Genomic DNA, 24,702 nt, shown 5'->3' with positions numbered 1-24,702 from the left:
TGACAGAGAGATTACATTCTCACATTGAACTTTGTTTCTTCATTTATTCTATAAAAAGAATCCACAAAATTAATACCCCACATACATACATACAAAAAATGTCCCTAAGGACTAGCCAGAGAAAATTAAGATTCTCAAATCTTTCTCATTTTTCACCTTCTTTCACGTTTTTGATTAAAAATAAAGATATTTTTGGAAATTCTTTGTACTTATTGGATTCTTTACTTTTTACTTATCTTAAACATAACTGGAGAAAGAACTAATCTTTAAAAATTCTACAAAAGTTCTCCTTGAAAATTGGCAAAAATTAAAAAATTAGATTTCGTAACGGAAAAAATTTCTCAAGTCTTTTTCAACTTCTCGCATCGTCATTAATTACCTTGAGTGACTAAGAAAAAAGCTAAGATGAAAGAGAAAATTGTAAATATTTTTGTACGAGATCCAAAAACCCAAACAATACTTTTTCAATTTGTACTTTGTGAAAAAAAAACTTTAGTTTAGGTCTGGTGGGGTTGAGGTTCTCATCCGCCCCTAATGTGTTTACAGCCGTCGACCTGAACCTTTTCTGAGCGGATTTGGTCGTCGAAGCTTGGGAATTTATCGGTCGATCTGCCTAAACGCGTCCGATTTTAACACTAACAAATGCACTTATAAAATATTTAAAAATGTGTGTGTGGGCGTGAAATTTATGCTCGTGTCGGGCTGTATACATGTGCCAACAGCTATGGTGAAATATTATATTCTAGACTTAACCCCACATATTAAAAGGAAAAACGGGTGATTTACTGCGGTCCTTAACGGACAGTCGCGCGGATCACCATAAATCCAGTGCCTCGTCCTTCGTCTTTTGGAAAAAGCGCCGCAAAACAAAACTGGATAAATCGAAAGAATCGGAGGTGATCGTATTTATAAAGGATGGCATATAAAACACGTCGTTTGCCGCTGCAATAACAGCCCTAGTCCGGTCGGATGCCCGGCCAGTAAATTTACAACCCTCGGTCTACACATATGGGCCCTCACGTGGCCCTCAATTAGACTATTTGCTTTACATTCATTACTACGGCTACGAGGATTTTACTAACTGCCGAATTTATTGCGAGATTTGTCGCGGAATATTTATCTAAGTGAGAAATATCGACGATATATCGGAGCTTTATTAGCGACTTTACCGCCATGATTTAACGGTTATGTCTTTTAGATACACCTCAAATCAATCGCCAGCAACGTCCAATTTTATTCCCGACTAAACAAACTACCCATCACGGAAGTCTATTAAATGTATTTTTTATGGACCGGTGTTGCACGTTTACGACGTCTACAGCGTGGACCAGAATTTATGGCACCACAACAAAATTAAATATAAATTTGGAACACCTCAAACGAAACATCACACTTTCCGAAATTATTCAACGGGAAAATTTGCGCAACTTAGGTCCTAGCTCTACAACATGGCCAAGAAATTTCTTTTCTTTGTTCCCTACAAAACAGTCTTTGATTTACATATCCTCAGAGCTGGCGTTGAAAAGTCGATTGTGAACGCACCACTCCTCAGTCTGCAGAGTAAAAACGCAAACAACGCAAAAAGTGAGGTTAGATTGAAACAGCTGATCCGTTATCCTGATCTGTAATCCGTGGCGCGTCCACAATCGACTCGATGATACATTTAAATGAACACCCGATATAATCTGTACTGAAGCAGAATTTCTTTGATTAGAAATATCGCGCTTTCAAATCCTGGGCTGAGTCAGAGTTGGAAAAATTAAACCGTTTAGAACAGTGTAAAGTTTGAATTTCCCGCCGTGCCACATTTTTATGTTTAATCGAGACATAATTGAACATGTTTGTTTTCGGCAAAGGGTGCCCTTAGATATTTGCTTCGAGAATAGGAATCATTACGTTATTCTATTTTTAATGGAAAACGTTGCAAATACATTAAAAAAAAGAAAGATTTTGGCTCTAAATTTTAGGTTAGCTGTCAACATGCTCCAATTAATCTACGCTTTAAAAAAGCACAACAATTGACGGTTTCCAACGCCTTCCCAGCCCAGGATTTTATTTGAAAGTGAGATAGTTTTGTAACGTGGATAGTGGGGCAAGAACAAAAATGACAAATCTTAAAAAACTACTTCACAAAAAATTGTTTGAAATGTTTTTGACATTGATTTTAAAATATTTTAATTTTTACTCATTCCTGGAATTAGACAAGAAATGATTAGAAAGTTCTTAATAATACCAATCCACTAGACTTTGACCGTGAACTTTTTGTTTTTGTATTTAACTAATTTTGGAAAATGTAATAAATGGAAAACTAGAGAAGTATAAACACTTAAAAAAGTGTAAATAGATTAAAAAATATATATTTTTACTTTTACTCTTAAAAATCATTTTATTTACCTATCTAAAACATGTCTTTGCATTTTTGTCTGTGGCTTCTCTGTTATAAGAGAAATTTTTGTTGCATTTAACAAATTTTGGAAAATGAGATGTCCGAAAAACTGAAATTTTGAGTAGAGAAACAATTTAAAAAAATACATGGGGGATTAAAACATGTGTGTTTATCCCCAACAGTCATAGTTATACACTGCAAAATTTCTTGTCTTTAGTTTCGCCGGAACGGCTGTCAACTTCCAGTTCCCCAGTGACACCTAAACTCTCTAAAATGATTTATTTTATATTTTGTTTATTTATTACTACATATTTATTTATAAGATTTTACCACAAGCATTTGAAGAAGTTGTCTTAAAAATGTTTTAAAAATTCACAAAAATATTTTCTACTCTGACCTGACTCTCGCTTCACACTTCCTAGCTCGTCAAACTTTCCAAGAATGTGTAAAATATTTGTTGCATTTTCCTGAAATCTAAAATGGCACCAAAAAAGTTAAGCGGTTTTAGATCCGGAGGTCTGGTTGGCTATTTTATAAATTCTCAGACAAGATTCCAACCGTGTCTCTTAGATCCCACTTTTGCCTTTAAAATGATTCCAAAATAATTTTCTCTCGTATTGATACTTAATTTTTTTATTGATAATAATAAATGACTGATTTTTTTAAATATTTTGAATTTTTCAGTTTAGTATAACCAAAGTATCCAAAGCTTCAAAATCTCACTCCTTCCTTTTCTTCTTACTAAAAAGTCTTTCCAAAAATTACAAAAGTTCCAAAATTTTCTTTCCTCGATATCGTAATTTGTAAAATGTCTGTTACAAAATCTGCTACAAAAAACTACCAAAAAACTGCCATTTTGGATCCGAATAATTCAATTGTAATAAAAACGCGTGCACGCAGTAATTTGCAATAATGAATGATTATTTTTTTTTTTTTTTTAATGTTATAAAACTGATTCTAAAAATACTCTTGTTTACGAGCCTCGTAGCTACTACTTACAAACGAGATAAACAACAACATATTAAACCTTAATAGGCGAGAGAATAATATAAACTGTCAAGTAGTAGTTTTATTAGACATCAGTAATTCCGATGGCAATGATGATTATCGAAGGCCAAATTAAATGAATTTTCTTCTTTGGTGTCCGGCGAGAGTGACAGAATTGTAAGTTTGGAGTAGAAATTCGTGAAAAAATATAATTTGAATCGTACCGCGATACTGTCCGCATCTGGCACCGTTTGCTCTCGCGACTTCCCACCAAAAACAGTCCCTCCGCGGCCCTTACCTTGACACCCGTGTATATCCGTGCAGGTGGACGCTTTCGCCTCGTCCGCGTATTACATAATAATCACAAAAGAACTCCAACAAATAATAAACAAATAGTTCAATGTGTAAGCGAACACACATAACGATCCGTCCACATTCACAATCAACTATAAACTGACTCATAACACGCTTGATCAACACGCTATCAACATTTAAATATAGGGAAATGAGTGGAGCTAGCGAACTATCGGCCACGAACCGACGGTCACATTCTGCTCGAAAAAATTCTTTTTTCACGTGCTTGCTCGTCCTCGTCACCGGTTAGGATGGGAGAGGTTGCGACGGCACAGAGAGCCGCATTAGGACCGCCCAGACACGACCCAAACCCCAAATTAAAAGGAATGGGAACGGTCCCGAGGAGCGATTTTTAATCGGACTATTTAGATTATTGATTGGTGGTAACACGTGTAATTTCCGAGGGACGGAAAGCTGAAGAGAGTGCTCGTGAAGGATGAAATTAAAAAATTGCTTTTGGCGGGCGGATAGCTCTCGTTCAAGGACGACGGCAGGATTTGGCAAGGCGCCGTCGGAAATATTTTTTAAGTTAAAATGGGACAGACAGAAGAGACGTGGGTCACGTTTAGGTAGTGGGTTTTCGAAAAATTGCTAAATTTTGAGGAATATTTTTGCCAAAGTGAATGTTGGAATTGTTTTAATTGTTCTGTAAGGAATAGACAAACCGAGTGATTGTGAAATCAGTTGCTTTTTTCCTCTGTTATTTAATGTCAAATAAATTGGCCTACTTAGAGAGCAAATCTCACTTTTGATAGAGAAACAAATAATATTTTTGAAAATTGTATCAAGATGAATTTTTTCTAACAAAAAAAAAACAAGAAAAAATAAACAAATACTTATCCTTCTGCACTGCTATTTGTTCTTCTTGAGGAAGAAACAAACAATAAAAAATATCTTTGGAAATTCTACAAACATATTTGTTCTATTTATGGCTTGAAATGGCTGGAAAAAGATAAAATTTCTCAATTCTCTTCTTCTGTTTCGCTTTCTTTGTATTTCTTTTTCTAAATTATTAAAAATAAACAGTTAACATAAAAATTCTGCATAAATAGAGATTACTTCATTTCAAATATTATCCGGGGAAAAATCAGAATATTGAATCTTTCTCACACTCGTATTCATTTATGTTTTTAATACAGAAACAGAAAATTTATTAAATTATTTTGGGAACTCTTAATAAATATGAAACGTTTCTTTTAAAAAACGTTGGGCAGAGAAAGATGAGATTCTCACACCGAAAAAATATAATACTCAAATCTTTCTCATCTAATTTATTGTGGAGGTAATAAATCACATTTCTAGAAATTTTTAATTAAAAAAAATTACTTAGTGCTTTAGATTCTCAAAATGAAGCAAGATTAGATTCTCTTTTTTTGACGTACTGTAAAACAGCAATATCGAGATTCTTTAACCAAGAAAAAAGAACAGATATTTTTCACTCACAAAATATTCTCTACTGGAAAATTAATTTCTAGAATGAAAAAAAAAAGATTCTTAATTCTTTCTCAGTTATTGGGTTTTCGTTTTATTTACCTTTTTACTGAAAAAATGTAAAAAGTGTAGGTATTCTTAAAAACTTTACTTCAACCAAAAAATTTTTCACTATAATGGTCGAACAAGGATTTGATGATTTAATCTCTCTCACTTTTTGACTTTTTTTTAAAATTAATCTACAATTTTGACAAAAACCTGTAAATTCTCCCACTTGAAGAGAATTAAATATTCCCGAATCTTTCTCATTAGTTCACTTAGGTTACTATTTTTGGCCTAATAAAGAAACAAGAAATAAAGAGACACTTTCAGGAATTTGACCTAAACAAAACAAAATCATTGAAAAATATTAGTTAAGAACAAATGAGATTCTTATCACATTCTTCTCACTTTTTGAGAAAGAATAACAACTAAATTGACTTGAAAAATAAATATGTATTTCTGAATCACGTTTTCATTAGATTTGTTTCGGACACACAACTTTTTTCTAAAGCTCTTAAATTCGTACCGCTTGACCGGTGTGGTTGTCAACGCAGAGTTTTACGATCATTTCCGGCAAAACCCAAGACGTCAACAACCTCGACGTTACGACCTGCGACAATAATTTTATCGTCGTAAAATATAATAATATTTCTCCAGTGGCATAAATTTTAATTTTGACCATTCGGTCATTCCATAACCTAGATCCGACCCTGGTGTTCGTGGAAAATATGTGCCACCGAAGAAGCCTCCGGTGTAACGAGCCAACCCGGCGGCATGAATGGGAATACAAATGTTTTATTACATTACCTGTTACATTATGTATTCAAATAATTATTTTTATTGTGCAACAACAATTTCCTTTTGTCCATACCCAAAGCGGTCACATCACTTTTTACACCTGACCCGGCCATAATTTACCAGGCTCCGTTGAGAGATTCCCGATAGCGCAACGTTTTACATAAACATAATGGTAAGGACGCGCACCTCATTATATCTTATCTGGTTTTTTTGGCGTGCAAGTCGAACATCCCTCGAAAAAAATCAAACAGCCCCCGTCGTAAATCACCGTCGGAAGCTTATTTAGGTCAGACCTTGAGAAGAATTAGCTAAAAAAGCGGCATGCTGGGCTAACGGTACCACCAACCCCGACCTTGCGCCTAAAAAAGCAATTGTCCGAATTGGGTGGGGTGCAGCGCAGGTGGAGGCCCGTCAAGAAATCAGCGGAACATCTAGATCTCATAAAGACCGCGGTGTTGAAGTAATAGCGCATTTACCCCTCGTAAAATCTACTAGGAGTGTGTAATACAGCAGACGTCACATAAAGTTAACCGTACGGTTGGAGAGAGACGGTCAGAACGGGTGTCGACACTGTCGGAGAAGGACGGAAGCGTCGTAAGCGTCAAACCGCGGTGTCATAAACTCGAAGCCAAAAAGCTGCGGAAGATACGCCGGAATGATCTACGACGTGCGCATTAGGATAGGTGGTGTCCTGGCGCGATAAGGAACTCCTAATTACTCGTCCGAGGGAGGTCTATTCTTGCGTCGAAAGAGTTCTTCTGATAATGGCGCAATTGTCCCGCAAGTAAGGGAATTGGCTCGTAATAGAGTGTTTACCAGCGCGCAGTGGGTCGTAATTTCAACTCATTTGTGTAGAAACGGTCGCGTTATTATAACGGTTATGGTTATTGGCCACCTGTTTAGTGACTTCTGATGAACGGACGTTTCGAACAGGGCAACTCCAGGACCGGGATATTTTTAAACGGACGGATAAACAAAAGCGGGATAAAAATTTCAACCGACGCTAAATAACATACTCACCTCTCAGGAATAGAAAACACGACGCGATTTATTAGGTGAAGAACTAGGAATTCGAAATAGAAGGACTATTTGTGGAGGCGAAGCTTGGATTTGACTAGTACCTCCAACTTGGAGATTTACACTATTTTTTTTTTATCGTTCAGGGTTGTGTACCGGAGAAAGTCTGCAGTGTTGAACGTCAGGGACACGTTAGACATGTTCTCACAATGAATCCGGTCGATTGGTATGTTTTGTGGAACCTTGAATAAAAAATGGAACAGAGAAGGAACAAAAAAACACTAATTTTGGACATTACATTCAATTTCAAGTAATAAATCTTTGGAATTTTTTTTTACGGTGGTTGGGACAAAATTTGGTCAAATAAAATGCAGGGGGTGCGGCGAAACTGTACAAATTATAACGCTGGAACATACCGGGTGAGTCCCCAATTATTAGTAATAAATAAAATCTTGACGAGGAGAAAAATATTAAATTTTTTTGTAACTGTAACAATGAACATGTTTCAATTTAGCCACCATTTCATTTCTTGTTCTTCTATCATTTATTTTGGGACAAGTTGGACAAATAAATAAAAATAAAGAATAATAAAAGATTTTATAAATGTCAGATTTTACTAAAAAAAAAATAATCTTCATGCACGCTCAAGTGAAATCCTGGGCTGAGTAAGCGTTTGAAAATTTAAACCGTTTAGAACAGTGTAAAGTTTGAATTTTCCGCCGTTTGACACGAATGACATTTGTTTATGTTTAATCGGCACATGATTGAACATGTTTGTTTTCAGCAAAGAGTGCCCACAGATATTTGCTTCGATTATAGAAATCGTCAAGTTATTCTATTTTTAATGTAAAACATTCCAAAGAAAGAAAAAAAAGAAACATTTTTTGGCTCTAAATTTTAGGTTAGCCGTCAACATGCTCCAACTAATCTACGCTTTAAAAAAGCACAACAATTGACGGTTTCCAACGCCTTCCCAGCACAGGATTTTAATTTGAAGGCGCCACAGAGCAATCGTCAAAGTGAGTGCATATTAGTCAATGAACTAGTAAAAATAGTTTGGAAATTTTACAACTTGTAAATCTGCTTGAAATGTTTAAAATAGATAAAATAATACGCAACGTAAATTTTAAGTGAGAAGGAATTGAAAATAACGTCCAAAAAGACAAAAGAAAGCAAAGTAAAAAGTGGACACAAAGTGCCTCATTTAATTTTTTTGTGACTGTAAAGACAATTCTAGAAAAAATGGTAAATAGGAAATAAATAGGAAAATAAGAAGAAATGTAAGCATTGTAAAAGTTTTATAAGGAAAAAAATTACATGATGTCAGTTTCTAGCGAGGAAGAATAAAAATTAAGAAAAAAAGGATAAAAGAAAGAAGAAAGCGGAAAGAAACGTCCAGAATTGCAAATTATTATTTTAAAAAATACTATTTTAAATTTCTTGTGGCTGTAACAGTGAAAATGTTACTACATATGTATTTTATTAAAATATTTTATATTAAATTTATTTTGGGATAATTTGAGAAAATGAATAATTGATATCTTTTGGATGTCTTCAGGTAATTGAACACATGTATATACAGGGTGACTGTCAAAAATAAGTAACTGCCTAGTACTTTATGAATAAATAAAGATAATCCCAATTGACTGTTCGAAAAATACATACATATATAATTTTTAACGGTGATAGTTTAGAATTATTAAGTATGTATTACCCAGTGCAAGAAAAAATGTAACATGATAAAAAAAAGTACCTAAATATTAAATGGGAGCAAATTAAAAGTACCTAAGGTAATAATGGTAAATGAAAGCAACGTAAAGGAATAATTGTGATTCTATTATTGTTACTGAATGACTTATGAAAATACATTTTTTTAGCAACGTCAATTTGGGAAAAGCTCAATTTAACTACCAAGAAAATTGTTCTTGGTTTGGAGGAATCAAAAACAATAAGAGTAAATTAAAAATACATTTACCAAAGTTAAAACCAAATTAGATGTTAGAATCTTCTGATTCAATTATTTACTTGTTTATGTTAGATTTTATGAAACCACAGAAGATTTTTCCATTTTATGTATTTTCTTTATTTTACATAACATATCCATTTCTTGTTCTTTAGTAATCGCAAAAAATTAGAGGAATGGAAACAAATATTAGATAGATACATATTGTTAAATCAACGAAAATAAATTTCTATTTAATAAAGTTTCCTGCCTTTTTAAATTCATTTTTAACATCAATTTTTTGATTTGACAACACAAATTCTAATAAGAAAAAAATAATCTTGACAGGCGAATTTTGAGCAAATTAGATTTATGCACTATTTAGCTCCCAAAAGATAATTTCAAGTACCTACTCCTTTCACACCATTTTTTTTTTCTTGCAAATGCACAATTTAAAGGTCAAGAATCTCCATCAATTTCAGATAAAAAATTAGAAGCTTCAAGAGAAGCAGAGCTTAAACGGACAACCAGAACAAACTTCCAACAAACTTTCTTCTTTTTTCGTATCGTTCTGACTCATTTTTCACCCAAAAAAAATTAGTCTCGAATGCCACAAATGGGGAAACGCTCTGGACTTGTAAATCTTCCGAGGTATGAGATCTAATGCACCAGCTGCACAAGAATCATACCAATTACTCAACCATCTATTAAAATTTTTATTGTTAGATTCCTCCACCAGTGCAGCAAATTCCCGTCGGCTCGTAATTAATTACAAGGCGACTTACATGATAATTAATTCTGAAATATTAATCCATTAAAATACGTGTTTTACACAAGAATTAGAATTTGTTCCGCCGAAAAAAATCCAAATGAAGATTTATAGGTAGGTACAGTTATCCGAAAGCAATTATAAGGATTATACGCATTGTACTGGGTAAACAAAAAATTGCAGGGAAGTTTTAATTAATTTAATTAGTAGGTAGGTATGTGGACAATTACGCCAGATCAGAATCAGAAAATGTGCAAAGGTAATTTGTCCCTTGTCAACGCTGGATTACAAATCAGTTAGAAACTTACGGTTCTCGATTGGTGACGTTTGGAAGAAATTTATGAGTGGGTGATTTATGCAACAATAAATTTACAAAAGTGAGATTAATTTGGGTGATTTTTCAGGACAACAAATAACGTTTTGGTGGGATCATCAGGAGGAAATGGGTCTGTTTGGTGGGTCGAGAAGATGTAAGAATGCAAGTTTTGTGTAATTTTTCTGTATTTGACGTTTTCCTCTGCATCAGATTATGTAAGATTTATGGAAGAGAGAAAGAGAGTGTCGGATGCAGCAAGTAGGCTATAATTTTCCGTTGACCCCACCTTAACATTAGTAATTAATAATGGTTAAAAAAAGGAGTCCCTAAACGAAATTATAGCCGAGTGGGGCCCTATCAGATCGAAAATTACCTCCGTAATAACTAAATTTCCATCGCGAGGTCGCAATAAAACAAGACCGATCCGAATTAAATACAGGTTCGTTCAATAATTCGAACGTGGAGAGGATGAAGCCATCGCCGTCAAATTTACGGCCTATATTATAATTACGCGTCGAGTAGGCCATGTGCGTTGATTTTTGCGGATCACGTGCGCGCGTGACCGCGCCTGAAGACGGCCGAAAAATCGTCCGAAACGGGTCGGAAGTAATAAACAGCCACTGACCTTAGCTCCGAAGATCCGGAGGCCTACGAGGACCCGGAAGCGGTCCGGAAGTCGCAGTCCATCGGTCACTAAGTCGAGCAATCGGTGCACTCAGCTCGCGTGCTTTACAAGAAAACAGGAAGAGATGTTGGAGTTGTTGTGTACATATGATATCATTGATACCGCGGGACAGACTTGTCCGATTGCTATACGTGAGTTAAGTGTTGAGAATACTTTACGGCCGCACGCCGTGCGCTCCGCCCGGAGGTGAGGCGGGGGACGGCGACACTTTATGGGCGGACCGCCGCCGACCTCCTTGTCTGCCCCCGCGGCCGGCCCATGCCCCAGACAGAGACGGACACGCTGGGGACGCAAGATAATGGTTGACGCTCCCCGCTAACCATGCTTTATGCGCGTCTCTCTCGTTCTCAGCCGATTTATGGGCCCACGTTCTCGCTCCGACGCGTGTCGCTGCGAGCGTGACGTACGTGGGCACGTGACGCGACCGCCGGCCAATCGCCGACTTCGGCGCCAACTCGAATGCCACATCGATTGGGGCCGCTGCACATTTAAAGAGCTGATTAGGCGCCAAAACGGGCGACGTGATTATGGTGGCCATTAGGACCATTTCTGGTCCAAGGGCGAGACGCAGTTCCGTGCGTGATCGGCGATTCAAAATTCGCACGGCCAAGGAGTCGGATCGATTGGGAAAGGATGGAGGCGGCGAGGGATTTTTTCGCTGCCCCCGACACCCAATTACGAGCGGATCGCTTAATTACGAATCGACCCGCTGGTAAAAAATGCGCCCGCTGCATACTTCTAATAAATGTAATCATAGGCCTAGATGCTGAGAGGATAAGATTAGAATTTATATAGAGGCTAATAATTAGTTGGACTGCTCCACCCTATTTAATCATGAATTTCGAATAATTAATGAACACATTTACATAGTGTGGTTGGCCTAAATTTCGGGATGTGTGTGCAAACGGAAGTATAAAATGGGAAAAAATGGAACTGCAAGTAGTTCGGACAGTTTATTAGCTCCAACGCAGTGATTCATATTATTTCAGCCTCATAATCCAATTTTTAAATATTATTTTTGACACAATTATCACCGAAGAGATTGGAACACTTTCTAAGTCACTCATAATTTTCATTAATTGATAAGATCACGCCAATTCATATTTTTAGTGCCGCTTAACTTCACTTCTTCTCATTGATTGATTAAACGGAAGCACAAAAATATTTAAATATGTAAATGGACGTAGCAGTTTTAGAAGAGAGAATTAAAAAACAACAACAAAAAATCAATAGTTCTGCAACCCCAATAATTAAAAAAAAAAAATCTTTTTGCATTAACATTTTGTAGTGTGTAACAGTGAAACTATGTACCAAATTTTACAATTTAGCAAACCAGAAAAGATTTTTTTCCAAATAAATTATTTAAAAAAATGTCCATGCTCTACTCACGTCTGTTATTTATTGTGGTTTAGAGAGATGCTAACAATACAAATATTGTTGAAAATCGCAGATCTGCAATGGTACGGTTGAAACGGCAACAACAAAAATTTCTTGACCATTTCAAACGTTTCATCAATGTTATGTCAAAATCTTGGATTTTCTCATGGGCTATGAGCTAGTTAGTTTCGTCTCTTTTTCGTCTACTTGTATGTATTTGAATTTGAAAGTAGTCGACATTTTCAGTTTTTAATTATAGATTTTCCACTGGTTTATCGCTTCGCCTTCGCCCAGAAATTTCCAAGGTCACAGCCCATGAGAGAATCCAACTACCATGAAAGTTCGAACATTGCAGGTTTAATATTTAAAGTAAACAGGTCTCGAGTAATTATTTTGTGTTGGCGTGCGATTTTCCTGTCGAATCTCCCACGTGCACGCGAATTACTTCCCGTAAAATTTTTCAGTCTTACTTTTGTTGTCGTTCGGAAGCAAGGAGCTCGTCTGAGACTCGTGCTTATTGCCACAATCGCAAAAGAATCCTTGAGTATAACTAAAAATAAATATGTCGCACTACATTTAAAAAAATTACCAAATTTTTTCAGTAACTTTAACTTTTCATAATGTCATAATTTCAATAAAAAATATTCAGTATACATATTTATTTTGCTTTATTTTCTATTTTTATCCACGTAAATGGCTTGCCGTGTCAAAGAAACTATGTGGGTATTATTATCATTATTATAATTGTTTTTTCCTTTCTTGGAGTCCCTTTCATAGGTACCTATACCAAACAACCTTGTTCATTGTTTCTCCTTTGCTCTATATTTCTCTTTCTGAACCTTTTCCGCCACTTTCATCAGTGGTGATAACAGAAGTCTCATTTTTATTTGCTCAGGGTAACACAAATACTACCAAAAACATAATAATGTTATTTTTTAAATTTCTATTTCTCTATACCTACATATTTAAATTAATAATACCTAATTTAATAATATTGATAATAAAAATACTCTACTATATTAACTCTTCTAATAATATACCTATTATGTTATTAGGAGCAAAAATGAAGTTTTATGTGATGAAGTTGGTAGTCTAGCTGTGTTTTGCAGTAATGTACAAGTTTCTTGATTAAATCTTGTTTATTCATTTCAGTTTTCAATATGTCAGATTTAGAAACGAATTTGTTAAAATTTGAGTAAGGAATTTCAAATGACTTAGCTAGTTTACTTTATCTGCCGCTCGTCAGCGAAGATAACAGCTTTATTTGCCGCTCGTCAGATGCCATGGCAATGAAGTGACAGCAGTATAATGTCATATTTTACTGATGTTTGAATAAAAAATCTATACTAGCTTGTTTTTTTTTTGTCCCTTTATTATGTCTTTCAATTCTTCCCTATTTTCTTTCCTCATTTCTTTTCGATTCTGTACATTGTTTCTCGTTTGTTTTCCATTCCGTCGCATTCCTCCTTAGCAACAAAAAAGTGAACATTTTGTTTGACTTAATACCTAAGCAACATCCTTGTGGCAACATAGTTAGCATCAAAAGTAGCACAATTTTTTTTTTCATTTTTATCACTCTATATTTAACTTGTATAATAACATTTATTGGTGCTCTACGTCCGCTGTTAAAATTACAAATGTAAAAGTTTCTCTGATAATAGCTTTACGTCGGACCTTGAAACTAATCGCAATTATTAAACATGGCGGACGCTTTTGTGCTTATTAAAAATGAGTCGAACCTGCGATAAGCTGACATTTATTGCACAGTTATTAGCGACAAACCAATAGACGCCGCCTCAAACAATATCTCATTTTTTCGCGTACGTAAAAAGCTGATAGAAAATATTTGAATTTTTAAAGGAGATTTATCGCCATATTAGTTTTGCATATTATCACCGATGTTCAAGCTTTCAAGCGCAAACCTTCACGTGCAATTTAATTAGTTCCGTACTACCCACCAATTACATTTTTTCTTCACGGGTAATAATACGCGTGATCGCGACTAATGAAGCGGAAATGGCAAAAAATATTGTAATGCTGAATGAAAATGAAACAGTAATTGTCATTAATCGGGTGATGTTAATGTGCTAATTAACATTTTCCTGGTGAAAATCTGATTAAAACCTGGGATTATAATTTAGCTGGTAGGTATAAAATAATTGATCGTTCCGGGTCTTAATGCATGTGCGATTTGCATAATCATAGTCAGGACCATTTGTAATCAACAAGTGATCGTGTAATGTGATCGCCGACTTCAATCAAGCGTCTGGGAACAAATCCAGCGACGATAAATAATAATAAAAAATAGAGGAAGAAAGCGGAATAAATAAAATAAAAATAGTAATAAATCGGAGCGAAGCTCCAACGAAGCATGAATGAAAACCGCGATCATTAATCCTGGCAAAAAGTAGTGCGGGATTTTTTTGGATCGAGTCCTGATATCTCAATACCGGTGTAGATATATCGTTTGGTGCATGTTCGCACTTGCAGCTGCAGAACGGCCATCAAGAGTGCGATGGGATTTTGAATTTGGGCGCGAAACGTTGACGTTTGACGTGCGCCGGTGGTGACATCTGCGAATGCAACCTTCAACTGGTGTGACAGATGGGGTGTCGAAATAACTTCCCAAGCAGTTAACGTTGGGTGGGACCATTAGGAGTGTGGTGAGTCCGTCGTAGCGATCGGGTACTAATTCGTAGTTTATTGGCACACCGTGTGTCAGTGTGCGGGATCGATGCGCCGCCATCTGCGGCCGAACCGCACACGCCTCATTAACATTTCAATTTCGGCCAATATCGAACCGCTTTAAGAATCCGCCGTGAAATAAAAGTGTTCACGCTGGAATTATGTTTATAGTAACAGTTATGTTAAGGGCACACTTGTTGTTCACCAGAGAGCTTCGTGCCTGTGGGAAGCGTCGTCGTCCTTGTCTGGAGCGCGCCAAAGCCACAAAGCTCCGTCCCGCTCTCGACGATCTCGGGAATCGAGTTTAGTACTTCATAAACTAGAGGCGCACGCGAGCTTCCGAGGTTGAAATCTTAGGTTACAGAAGAGGGCTGTTATGGTGCCGTAAAGACGAGTGATTTGATTTTATGTGTTTCGGTTAAATATCGCTTTATCCGAGCGGGGTGCGCTTCCTTAACTGCAGGAATGGAGTGGCGAAAGTGGGACGAGCTTCCGCCGTCGATCATCGCCTAATTTAATCGACGGCGATTTTTCCTCAAGGGTTAACGCGCGCTTTATGGCAGAGGCGCATCCACGGCCCAAAAGCACTAATGATCGGTGATTAATCGCGGTTTATTTGGATGGCTTCGAAGAGCTGAAGGCGACGCTCGGACATGATTTGTGACTTCCTATAAAGGTGATGATGATAAAATTAAACATCAAGAATTATGGGTGCGTACGATCCCGAAAATTAATTGTCTAACTCGATGATTACATCATGCAGTTAATTAATCTACAATCTTTTCGAGTGGAAACAAGGCGAGAAAATAAATCTGAAGGGCACACTGAAGACACAAATGATTTAATTGCTTCACACGAGGAGCTTTCGCTCAACAAGAGAACAATCAGATGGATATTTTGAAAAAGATCAAAGAGAAAGAAAAGATTCCGAAAAAAGAAGAAAGCTTGAAATAGAAACCATAATTTATAAAAGATATATTTTGAAAAACTGTCCAAAAAGAGATTCAAAATCATAAAAATGTCGAGCCCGTCAAAGAACTGAAAGAAAAACAATTCTAGAATCGGAACTGATTGTGGTAAAAATCCAAAATTTGTTAAAAAAATTTCAAAAAACAAGTTCAGAAAATAAATCTCGAGGGCACGGCGAAGACACAAATGATTTAATTGCTTCACTCGAGAAGTTTTCGTTCAACAAGAGTTTTCAGAACAATCAAATGGATATTTCGTCAAAGATCAAAGAGAAAATGTCACGTGACAGGGAGTCATCAAGTAAATTCAGAAAAAAGAAGAAAGCATGAAAAAGAAATCATAATTTAAAAAAACAAATTGAAAAACTCAAAATCATAAAAATGTCGAGCCCGTCGAAGAACTGAAAGAAAAGCAATTCTAGAATCGGAACTGATTGTGGTAAAAATCCAAAAATTGTTAATTTTTTTTTCAAAAAACAAGTCGAGAAAATAAATCTGAAGACACAAATGATATATGTAATTGCTTCACTCGAGAAGCTTTCGTTCAACAAGAGCTTTTAGAACAATCAGATGGATATTGTGTCAAAGATCAAAAAGAAAAGATCACGTGACAGGGAGTCCATCAAGTAAATTTGGGAAAAAGGAAAAAACATGAAGTAAACCATAATTTTTAAAAAATCTTTAGAAAAACTGCTCAAAAACAGATTCAAAATCAACAAAATGTCAAGCCCGTCAAAGAACAGGAAAGAAAACAATTCTAGAACCGGAAGCGATCATAATTGATTATGGTAAAAAGTCAAAAAAAATTCAAAAAGTGTGAAACGTTAACGCTTTTTCTTAAAAATAATAATAAAATATTCTCAGGACTTTGGTTCCTGTCCAAAACACTGTTAGATGTACGTTTAATGAGCACAAAATTTTTCCAAAATTTTATAAAAGATTTTGAAGAAGTTAGGAGGTGAAAAGGGTCCTAAGAAATTGTAAATGATCAAAATATCGACTGAGAAAACTATCAAACACTGAAATAAACTGGAAATCCTTTCTACAACCAGGAATAACCACAAAAATTTGTTTCAAAAATTTTTAAAATGTCAAAAAAAATTTCAAAAAATTCAAGGTAAATCGATTTCTATTTAGTAAAAATAATATGTAATTAGATTTTCTTCAGGGCTCTGTTTTCTGTTGAAAACACTGCTGGATATATATACCTTCAACAGCAAGAAAGGTTTTGCAAACATTTTGTCAAAAATTAATTTTCAGAAACATTTACAAATTGTCCAAAAAATTTAAAATTATCAAATTGTCAACTTGAAAAATCGCCAAAGACCGAATGAGACTAGAAAATAATTCCACAGCTAGAAATGACCACCAAATGACAACTGAAAAGTTCCAAAAAAATTTCAAAACTTGTTGAAAATTTTTCAAATTTTTTCAAAGAGCACATTCATTTCTGTCTTTGTTAAAAATAATAATAAAATATTCTTCTGGACTTTAGTTCCTGTCGAAAACATTGTTAGATGTGCCTTCAATAACCACAAAGATTTCCTAAAATGTTATAAAATGTCTTCAGGTGGTTGGGAAGTGGAGGGTCCAAAAAAAAAATATAAATTATTAAAATGTCAACTGAGAAAAACCATCAAAGACCGAAATAAACTGGAAATCCATTCTACAACCAGAAATAACCACAAAAATGTGTTTGAAAAATTTAAAAGATATCAAAAAAAAATTTCAAAAAATGTAAAAAGTAAATCGATTCTACATAATAATATGTAGTAAAAATAATAATTAGATTTTCTTCAGGGCCTTGCTTGCCGTTGAAAACAGTGGTGGATTTACCTTCAAAGACAAGTATTTGTAAAATAGTCAAAAATAAGTTCAGGAAAGTTTTCTTGGAATGCCCAAAAAGTTTAAAATTATCAAAATGTCAACTTGAAAAGTCACCAAGGGCAAGGACCGAGTTAAACTAGAGAATAATTGTACAGCTAGAAATGACCACAACTAAAAAGTTCAAAAAAAGTTTCAAGTTTTCCAATTTTTTCAAAAAGTACATACATATATTTATTTCTGTTTTTTTTTTTAAATGATGAAAATACTCTTCAGGGCTTTATCTTCAGTTAAAGAGAATGTTGAATCTATTTCTAATGTTTTTTTAAAAATGTTGAAAAATATTTTCAGGACAGTTTTACAAATTTGATAGCACAATGAAGAATGTCCAAGAATACTGAAGATTGTCAAAAACCAGGAAAAACCACCAGAGATCCAGTTTGGTTGTTTTGCAGTTGAGTAATAAATTTAAAAAAATCAATAAAATAAGAAACGTCATTTCTGCGTCTGATTTTAATTTGCAAAAGTGCTAAACATTTTTGAACTATTCATTCTTAACGTCAAAAGATTTTTTCTGCTTCACCGAATTCCTTGGAATCTAGTTAGTGGTTCGTATAATCCCATTTTTTTGTTGGGGTGGTAAAACTCTGAAACCGGTCCTGACCACAACCCACCCTTGTCTAATTTTTCCCCGGCAAACTGACCGCACACTTTCATTAAGCTGCGCCGCGCTGCTAGATTGCCCTCTCCAAAACGGCCTAATCGCGTTTCGGCCGTGCGTCTTCAGGCCAACAATTTCCGCGTCGCCTGTTCCAAATCGATCCGTCTTTGAATTTTTTGATCTCCGGATCGAGAGTGCAGGTGATCCCTCGTTGTCTCCCCCGATAAATCATTGTTAAATGCTAAACGACAAAAAGAAGACAAATCGATGTATGGAAGGAAGGAAGCAAGCAGGCTCGAATAAGAAAAAAAACCCTCTCATAAATCCTTCTTTCTTTAGCGCGGGGCTCCAAAGTTGCACAAACTTGGGCTAAGTCCGAACATCGTTCACTTTGAATCATGGCTGCTTGGATGTCGTCTCCGTCGTGGCTGCGCATTAATATAAGCCCTAAATCGAACAGTACTGGCTTGTGCACGTGCACCGGAGATTTTTCACGCGACACCAAAAATCCGGGCTAATTAGAACTGGGCCGAAAAAATTTTTCGGCGGGGACAACGCGAGAAAGCTGGAATAATCAGGCGTTATTTATTATCGCGGTAATCATCTCAATTAAATCAGATTCACGAGACAGGAAAAATCCACCTCATAAATTACGGCAACCTGCTCATTAACTGTATCCAATAAATCACCTGGACAATATTAATATTAAATTGTCATTATGTGGTGGAGAGATCCTTTTTTATCGCGGGGAAGGATCGACCAGTCCGGGCAATCACGTTTGTGTAAAGACGGCACAATTATATGGTGTTTAGCCGGTCTCGGACAATATTATTAGTGTCTATATTCTGTAACACGGCTGAACTTGGTCAACTCGTGGTTATTAAGCACCAGGATCAGTTTTCATGATCCGTTGTAAATTCAGCCGGCGGCGGCGGCGATTCACCGCACCGGAGGCGGTTTCGATTTAGCGCCGCGTAGGTATACTACTCCCAGTGACTGACGTGACCGGTGAAGTGACTAATTGGTATTTTTTTGGAATCGTATTAATTGTAGCAATTCGTGTGCAATCGGGAGAAATTCATAATTAGGTAATACGTAACCCCCCGTTGTGGGAGTCTTGGCGTTTTTCCGCACGTTTTAAATTAGCCCCTAAATTAAAGTCAAGTGGTGGATTGGGGGTTCGGCGCAGGAGCATTATTTCCAACGCGGAGTGTACAGGGAGGCAGCAAGGAGCTCGCGCAAGAGAGAGACTCCATCCTGACAGAGACGAATGGGTTTCATTTCACGCTGGGCCTCCCGCCCCGCTCCCGACAGCCCCGCATGATTTACCGGGCTACAATGTGGTAACCCATGATTTATGGGTGCCGAATGGCGGGCTCGCGAGTGCCGAGCTTCAAACCCCGGACTATGGCCGCTCTCCACTCTTCTACCACTATCCGACCAAATTACCATATTTATTCGCGGCTCTATGATAAAAAACAACCCCGGCAGGCCCACGCCCGGTGACAGGGCGGGGAAGGAACGCGACGTCCTTCGACACAAAGGGATGAACTACCACTACGGTTTTTTACACTTCGCTACGGCAACAGGGCTTGGACAATAATACGCTAAGAAAAAAATCGAAATGAGAATTTTTTTCGTGAGGGAAATTTTGAAAAAACTCCAGAAAAAATGCAAGATTTTTCCAGACGTTTTACAACGATCGTGAAACAAAAGTGAAAAGCAGAAAACTAGTTTGCTTTAATTATTCCAACCGGAATCGTTTTCTCAAATGTGTTTGCAAAAATTTTACAAAATTACAAACTTTTTTAAGGGCAACAATCTATCTATACTTCGAGAATTCCTGTTGATTATTTGTTTCAAGAATGCATAACTCATATTGTGTTCACATTTGTAAAAAAATCTCTTAACCCATTTTGAGGTTTCTTGGACTAGCACCCTTAGGAAAGTGACCTGACCTGACCTGACCTGTGATTCTGGACTGGATTCAACTAAATTAAAACATTGAACAATATAATATAACTGCCGAAAATGTGCGATTTAGTCAAGTGTTGTTAAACTAAAAAATCAAGATTTTTAAAAATTTTGAAAATTTCAAAAATAAAGGAAGAGTCAAAATGTCCTCCATAATGTAAATTTGACCTAGATTGAAGTAAAATCGAAATGGCTAACAATCAAAATACTGCAATTGTATGATTTAGTCTAAAAGAGTTCATTTAAAAATCAAAATTTTGCCTATTTTGAAAATTTCAAAAAAACAACAGAATGAAAGGGTTCTAACTGATGTCATTTTTGCCTAGATTCAAGTGATATTTAAATGATAAACAACTAAATATTGTCAAAATTGTGCGGTTTGGTCTAAAAATGATTTTTTTTAAATTTTGAAAATTTCAAAAATATTGTGTGAGTAAGTGGGGCCAACGATGCGATTTTGGCCTAGATTCAAATAAAATCAAAATACATAACATTTAAAGTATGTACCTACTGCATTTGTATGATTTAGTTTAGTTCATTTAAAAACAAAAAAATTTCGTTGAGAATTTCAAAAATAAACTGAGAATGAACTGATTTTGTTCTAGTTCGATTGAACAATTAAAAATTGTCAAAATTGACCGGTTTGGTCTAGACGAGTTGTTTTAAAAATCAAAATTTTTCAAATTTTGAAAACTTCAAAAATAGAATGAGACTAAAAGTGTCGTAACTGATGCAATTTTGGTCTATATTGATGTCAAAGTAAAAGAGTCAACAATTTTATTGTCAAAATTTTGGGAATTGGTCCGGAACAATTGATTAAAAAAAATGTTTTGGCATTTTGAAATGAGAACAAACTTGTCTTATCTGTTTTGATTTAGGACTAGTCTAAGCCTCTAGTGCATTATATAGTAATTTATTTAGTGTCATAGTGGTTGACAATCGAACACGAGGGTTAAATCTCATTTTCCTCCCCAACGTTTAGCCTCAGGGGGTCCTCCTTGGCAAATTTAAAACGTAATCGCGGCGCTTCCCTCCTCTTTTAAAATGTTTTATTAATTGTTTAATTGTAGTTTTTTTGTTTTTCGAATCAAGAGCCGTGACTAGTCGGGGTGAATCGCCCCCATTAATCTTTCCTCCGACTGTTTTAAAAAATCGCGTTGTAATTTCCGTGTGTGGAATCGATTTTAGATAGTGCAGCTGGTCCCCGCGACATATTTTATACTTGCGCCTAAAAAAGGGTACTTATCTTTAAAAAGGGCTCGGTCCTTGAAGTGGTCGGTTTTACTTACCCTTATTTATAGCACACACTCAGGAATGCTATTGACACATCTGCGTACGGAGATTTATGCTAAAAGCCATTACGGCATCGGCATTTTTCCATTAATCATATCGCGGGGGCGCTGTCCCTCAACGTCGTCCTTGATCCTCCTCCCGGTCCGGCCCTGATAAAGCCCCATCGCTCTTTCTTTTACAATAGTGATAGAAACTGTCGGGATTTCAACGGCCGTAAATAATCATTTGTCATTCAGATCTAGAACGCACAATAACACACCGTATCCCCGATATATCATAAATCCCCACAAAGCTGCGAAATGTAATATGAGTTGTATTTCGCCCTCCGCCTAACCCCTCCTTCGCCGATGTCCACCGAGGAGATATTGGTTTTTTTGCCGTTTCTGGCCGCTGTGCTGCTGCTGCTGCTGCTGGTGCCATCTTGAGCGCTGCAGTCGGAGCAATTCATCTCCTTTTTCGCTCATATTTTCTTGCATCGTCAGGCGAAAGCGCTTTATTAAAAATACAAAATACGGCCGACATGGCGACGTTCGCGCACACGAAAAGAAATCAACACCCGGAAAACGACCACCAACTTAAAAAAAAATATATTGGAATTTTTTTTGTTGGCAAAAAGAAACCAGTTCAAGGGTGGTTTATCCCTTAACGATACATACAAAGCGAAAAAAATATTTATCCGAAAGCTGGGGTGCACAGTACCAAACAGGTATTATTAGAATTAAGAATTACAGACAAGAGCATTGTCAAAAAAAAAATCAAAAATTTTTGAATTATTTTTGCTGCGTGGTTAGGAAAAAATAAGTATTTACAAAGAAGTATTTTTAAGTAAATTAAACAATTACTAAGAAATAAGCACACTTTTATCTATTGTAGATTAAAAAAATTGAAAAAAACACTGTTCCAAAGTAGTAAAAAATTTGGGAAATAAAACTTTTCCAAAAATACAAAAATTTTGGAGATTTCTCAGAAAATAAATGTTCTCATGTTTTTAATCCCAATCCTGTTTAATTTTCTTCAGAAATCTTTTAAATTTCAAAATAAATAATAATTCTATTATCGAAAATGTTCTCAAAAAAATCCAAAAATAAGAGAAAAATCTGTTAGGGTAATTCAGGTATAAATTAGAGCTAAAGCAGTAACGCATCTAATGTTATTAAAATTTCTTAACATTTTTAAGCAAATTTGTAAAAATTCTTTGTTATAGAAAAGGTAACACAAAACTTAGAAAATCAAAACAAAAAAATTTTTTTTTTTTCAAAAATTTTTCTCGTTTTTTATTCAAATAATTTAATTTCCTTGAAGAATCTTTTTGATTTCAAAATAAATACAATTTTAATTACATAATTCTATATAAAAAAGGCAAAATTAGAAAAAATATGCTATGATAATTCAGGTCTATTTTAATTGAGCGATAAGAAAGCAAAATGTCCAGATCAATGAAAACTTATTTTTAAAGTCTCCATTAGTGTTCTTGAAATGATTTGCGTTAAAAACAGTTTTGCAAAGTTATCACAAAAATAATCTAAGGAAACATTCCAAGGATATGAAGCAAATCTCTTTCTCTGGATTGGTGACAATTTATCCTTTATGGCTGTGCCGAAATATTTGTTCTAAATCAATCAAATCAAATGTTCCACGAGTAAATATAGAAACGAGGATTTGCCATTACAATATACTGAGTCGTCATAATTCAGTGTTGGAAGTTTTGGAAAACAAACTTTTATAACGCAAAAGTTGCGTGCTTGCTTTTGATAGAGAAAACTCTAAATCAAATTGATTTATATTTTTATCAATAAAGTGGACTGTGCGAGTGAAAAATTAAAAGAATTCCCACTGGAGAAAAATTCTTCCACGAAGTGAATAATTAGCGAAACGCGTAGACAAGAATTAAAAATGTGAGGGAAGTAAAAGGTGAAAAAAAATCGAAAGTACTCACTTTGTCTGGTCGGAGCTGATAATAACTCGCGTCTGAATCGCCGAACAAAGAGTGTTGTGCAAGTTCGTCGATAACAAAGAGGGACAAAAACGGATCAGATGCGAGGAGAAAAATTAATGAAAAAAGTGTGACGCGGTCTAGTGTAGTTGTTGGTGTAAAACCGTGTCGTTAATGAGGTCGTCCATGTTGTCGCAATTAAGAGTTAGATCAAGATGGAGGCTTAGCCACGACCTCTGTAGATAAGTCGATAAGTAAGAAAATTTCGGTCCGGCGTCGTGACAAGATCTCAACATGTCCACTGCAAGAATGAGTGAGTGTGGAGCAAAGAGGTTATCTGGATAGCACTTGTTCTGGTCCCGCCCAGGGCCTCCTAGATTTACGAGGTCGGCCTATGATCCCATCACCTGCGCTCTCCGAGCACCATGCGGCAGCGACACCGCCAAGAAATGAACGCAATTAGAATTTGAAGAAGAAATGAGGAGAATCGCTCAGCCCCCAATAAAAAGCTAATTTAAAATGCGTCTCCCGCAGTAGCCTATTTTCCTCGAAGCTAGTCCAATTCTGTTCTACTGGAGATATTGCAGCAGGGCCGGGTATAAATTTCCCGCCAGACTTCATTTCGAGCTGGAGCGGACCCGTTTATCTTACACACAATAACTCACCAGCCGTCCGTTCTTTTTGTTTTTTCTTATTGTCTTCCTAGAGTTTGCTGTAAGAAACAGTGGAATGGAAATTGTAATCTCACTCCGAAATGAATTATTGTGAACACGACGAATGAAGATATAAACATTTTCGAGAATAATGCGCCATCCAGTCGGAATAAATAACGCCCTTATCGCACCCGTAATCTGATCCGAAGAAGTTTGATTGTTCCCGGAGTCGGGGGGTGCGCCGTTAACAGGCGACGCTTCCTGGATTGCACTGTTGCAGGATCGTAAAGGTCGACGCGGCGGTCACCGGAATCGCGACTTTATTCCGGGAACCGGATCCGGGGATTTACCGGACGATCGACGGATGGCTCGTTTCATCCCTCACGTTTAAGAAAATGGAATTGAGTTACCGTAACTGCCGGTGACGACTTATCCCTCACAAATTCCCAAACGTTAATTGTTTTTACGTGGTCGACACTGCTCAACTTGTTAATTAGAATTCATCGAGAACATTTTAACCAAACGAATTGTCTCGCTCCACCGATCGTTAAAAAACACTCGAATACACTCACGACCACCATCCGAAGATAATTTACCACTTGTTTCC

The 24,702-nt window shown here is 36.1% G+C and overlaps 1 protein-coding gene across 4 annotated transcripts in view; it reads right to left on the bottom strand.

Moving 5' to 3' along the window:
- LOC138135793 (homeotic protein antennapedia-like) overlaps window positions 1-24,702 on the bottom strand; it is a 139,154-nt gene extending 114,452 nt beyond the window's left edge. For 2 of the 4 annotated variants that reach the window (XM_069054672.1, XM_069054669.1), the window contains exon 1: window positions 24,506-24,702. The gene's annotated coding sequence lies outside the window, so the exon portion shown is untranslated. Of the gene's footprint in view, window positions 1-3,671; window positions 3,885-10,667; window positions 10,880-24,505 lie in introns of those variants that run through there. The other 2 variants (XM_069054668.1, XM_069054667.1) reach the window with 2 other exon arrangements.

The sequence above is a fragment of the Tenebrio molitor genome, chromosome 7 (assembly GCF_963966145.1).
Source record: "Tenebrio molitor chromosome 7, icTenMoli1.1, whole genome shotgun sequence".
NCBI lineage: Eukaryota > Metazoa > Arthropoda > Insecta > Coleoptera > Tenebrionidae > Tenebrio > Tenebrio molitor.
Note: the sequence above shows the minus strand (reverse complement) of the source record. Positions and strands in the feature narration are given on the sequence as shown.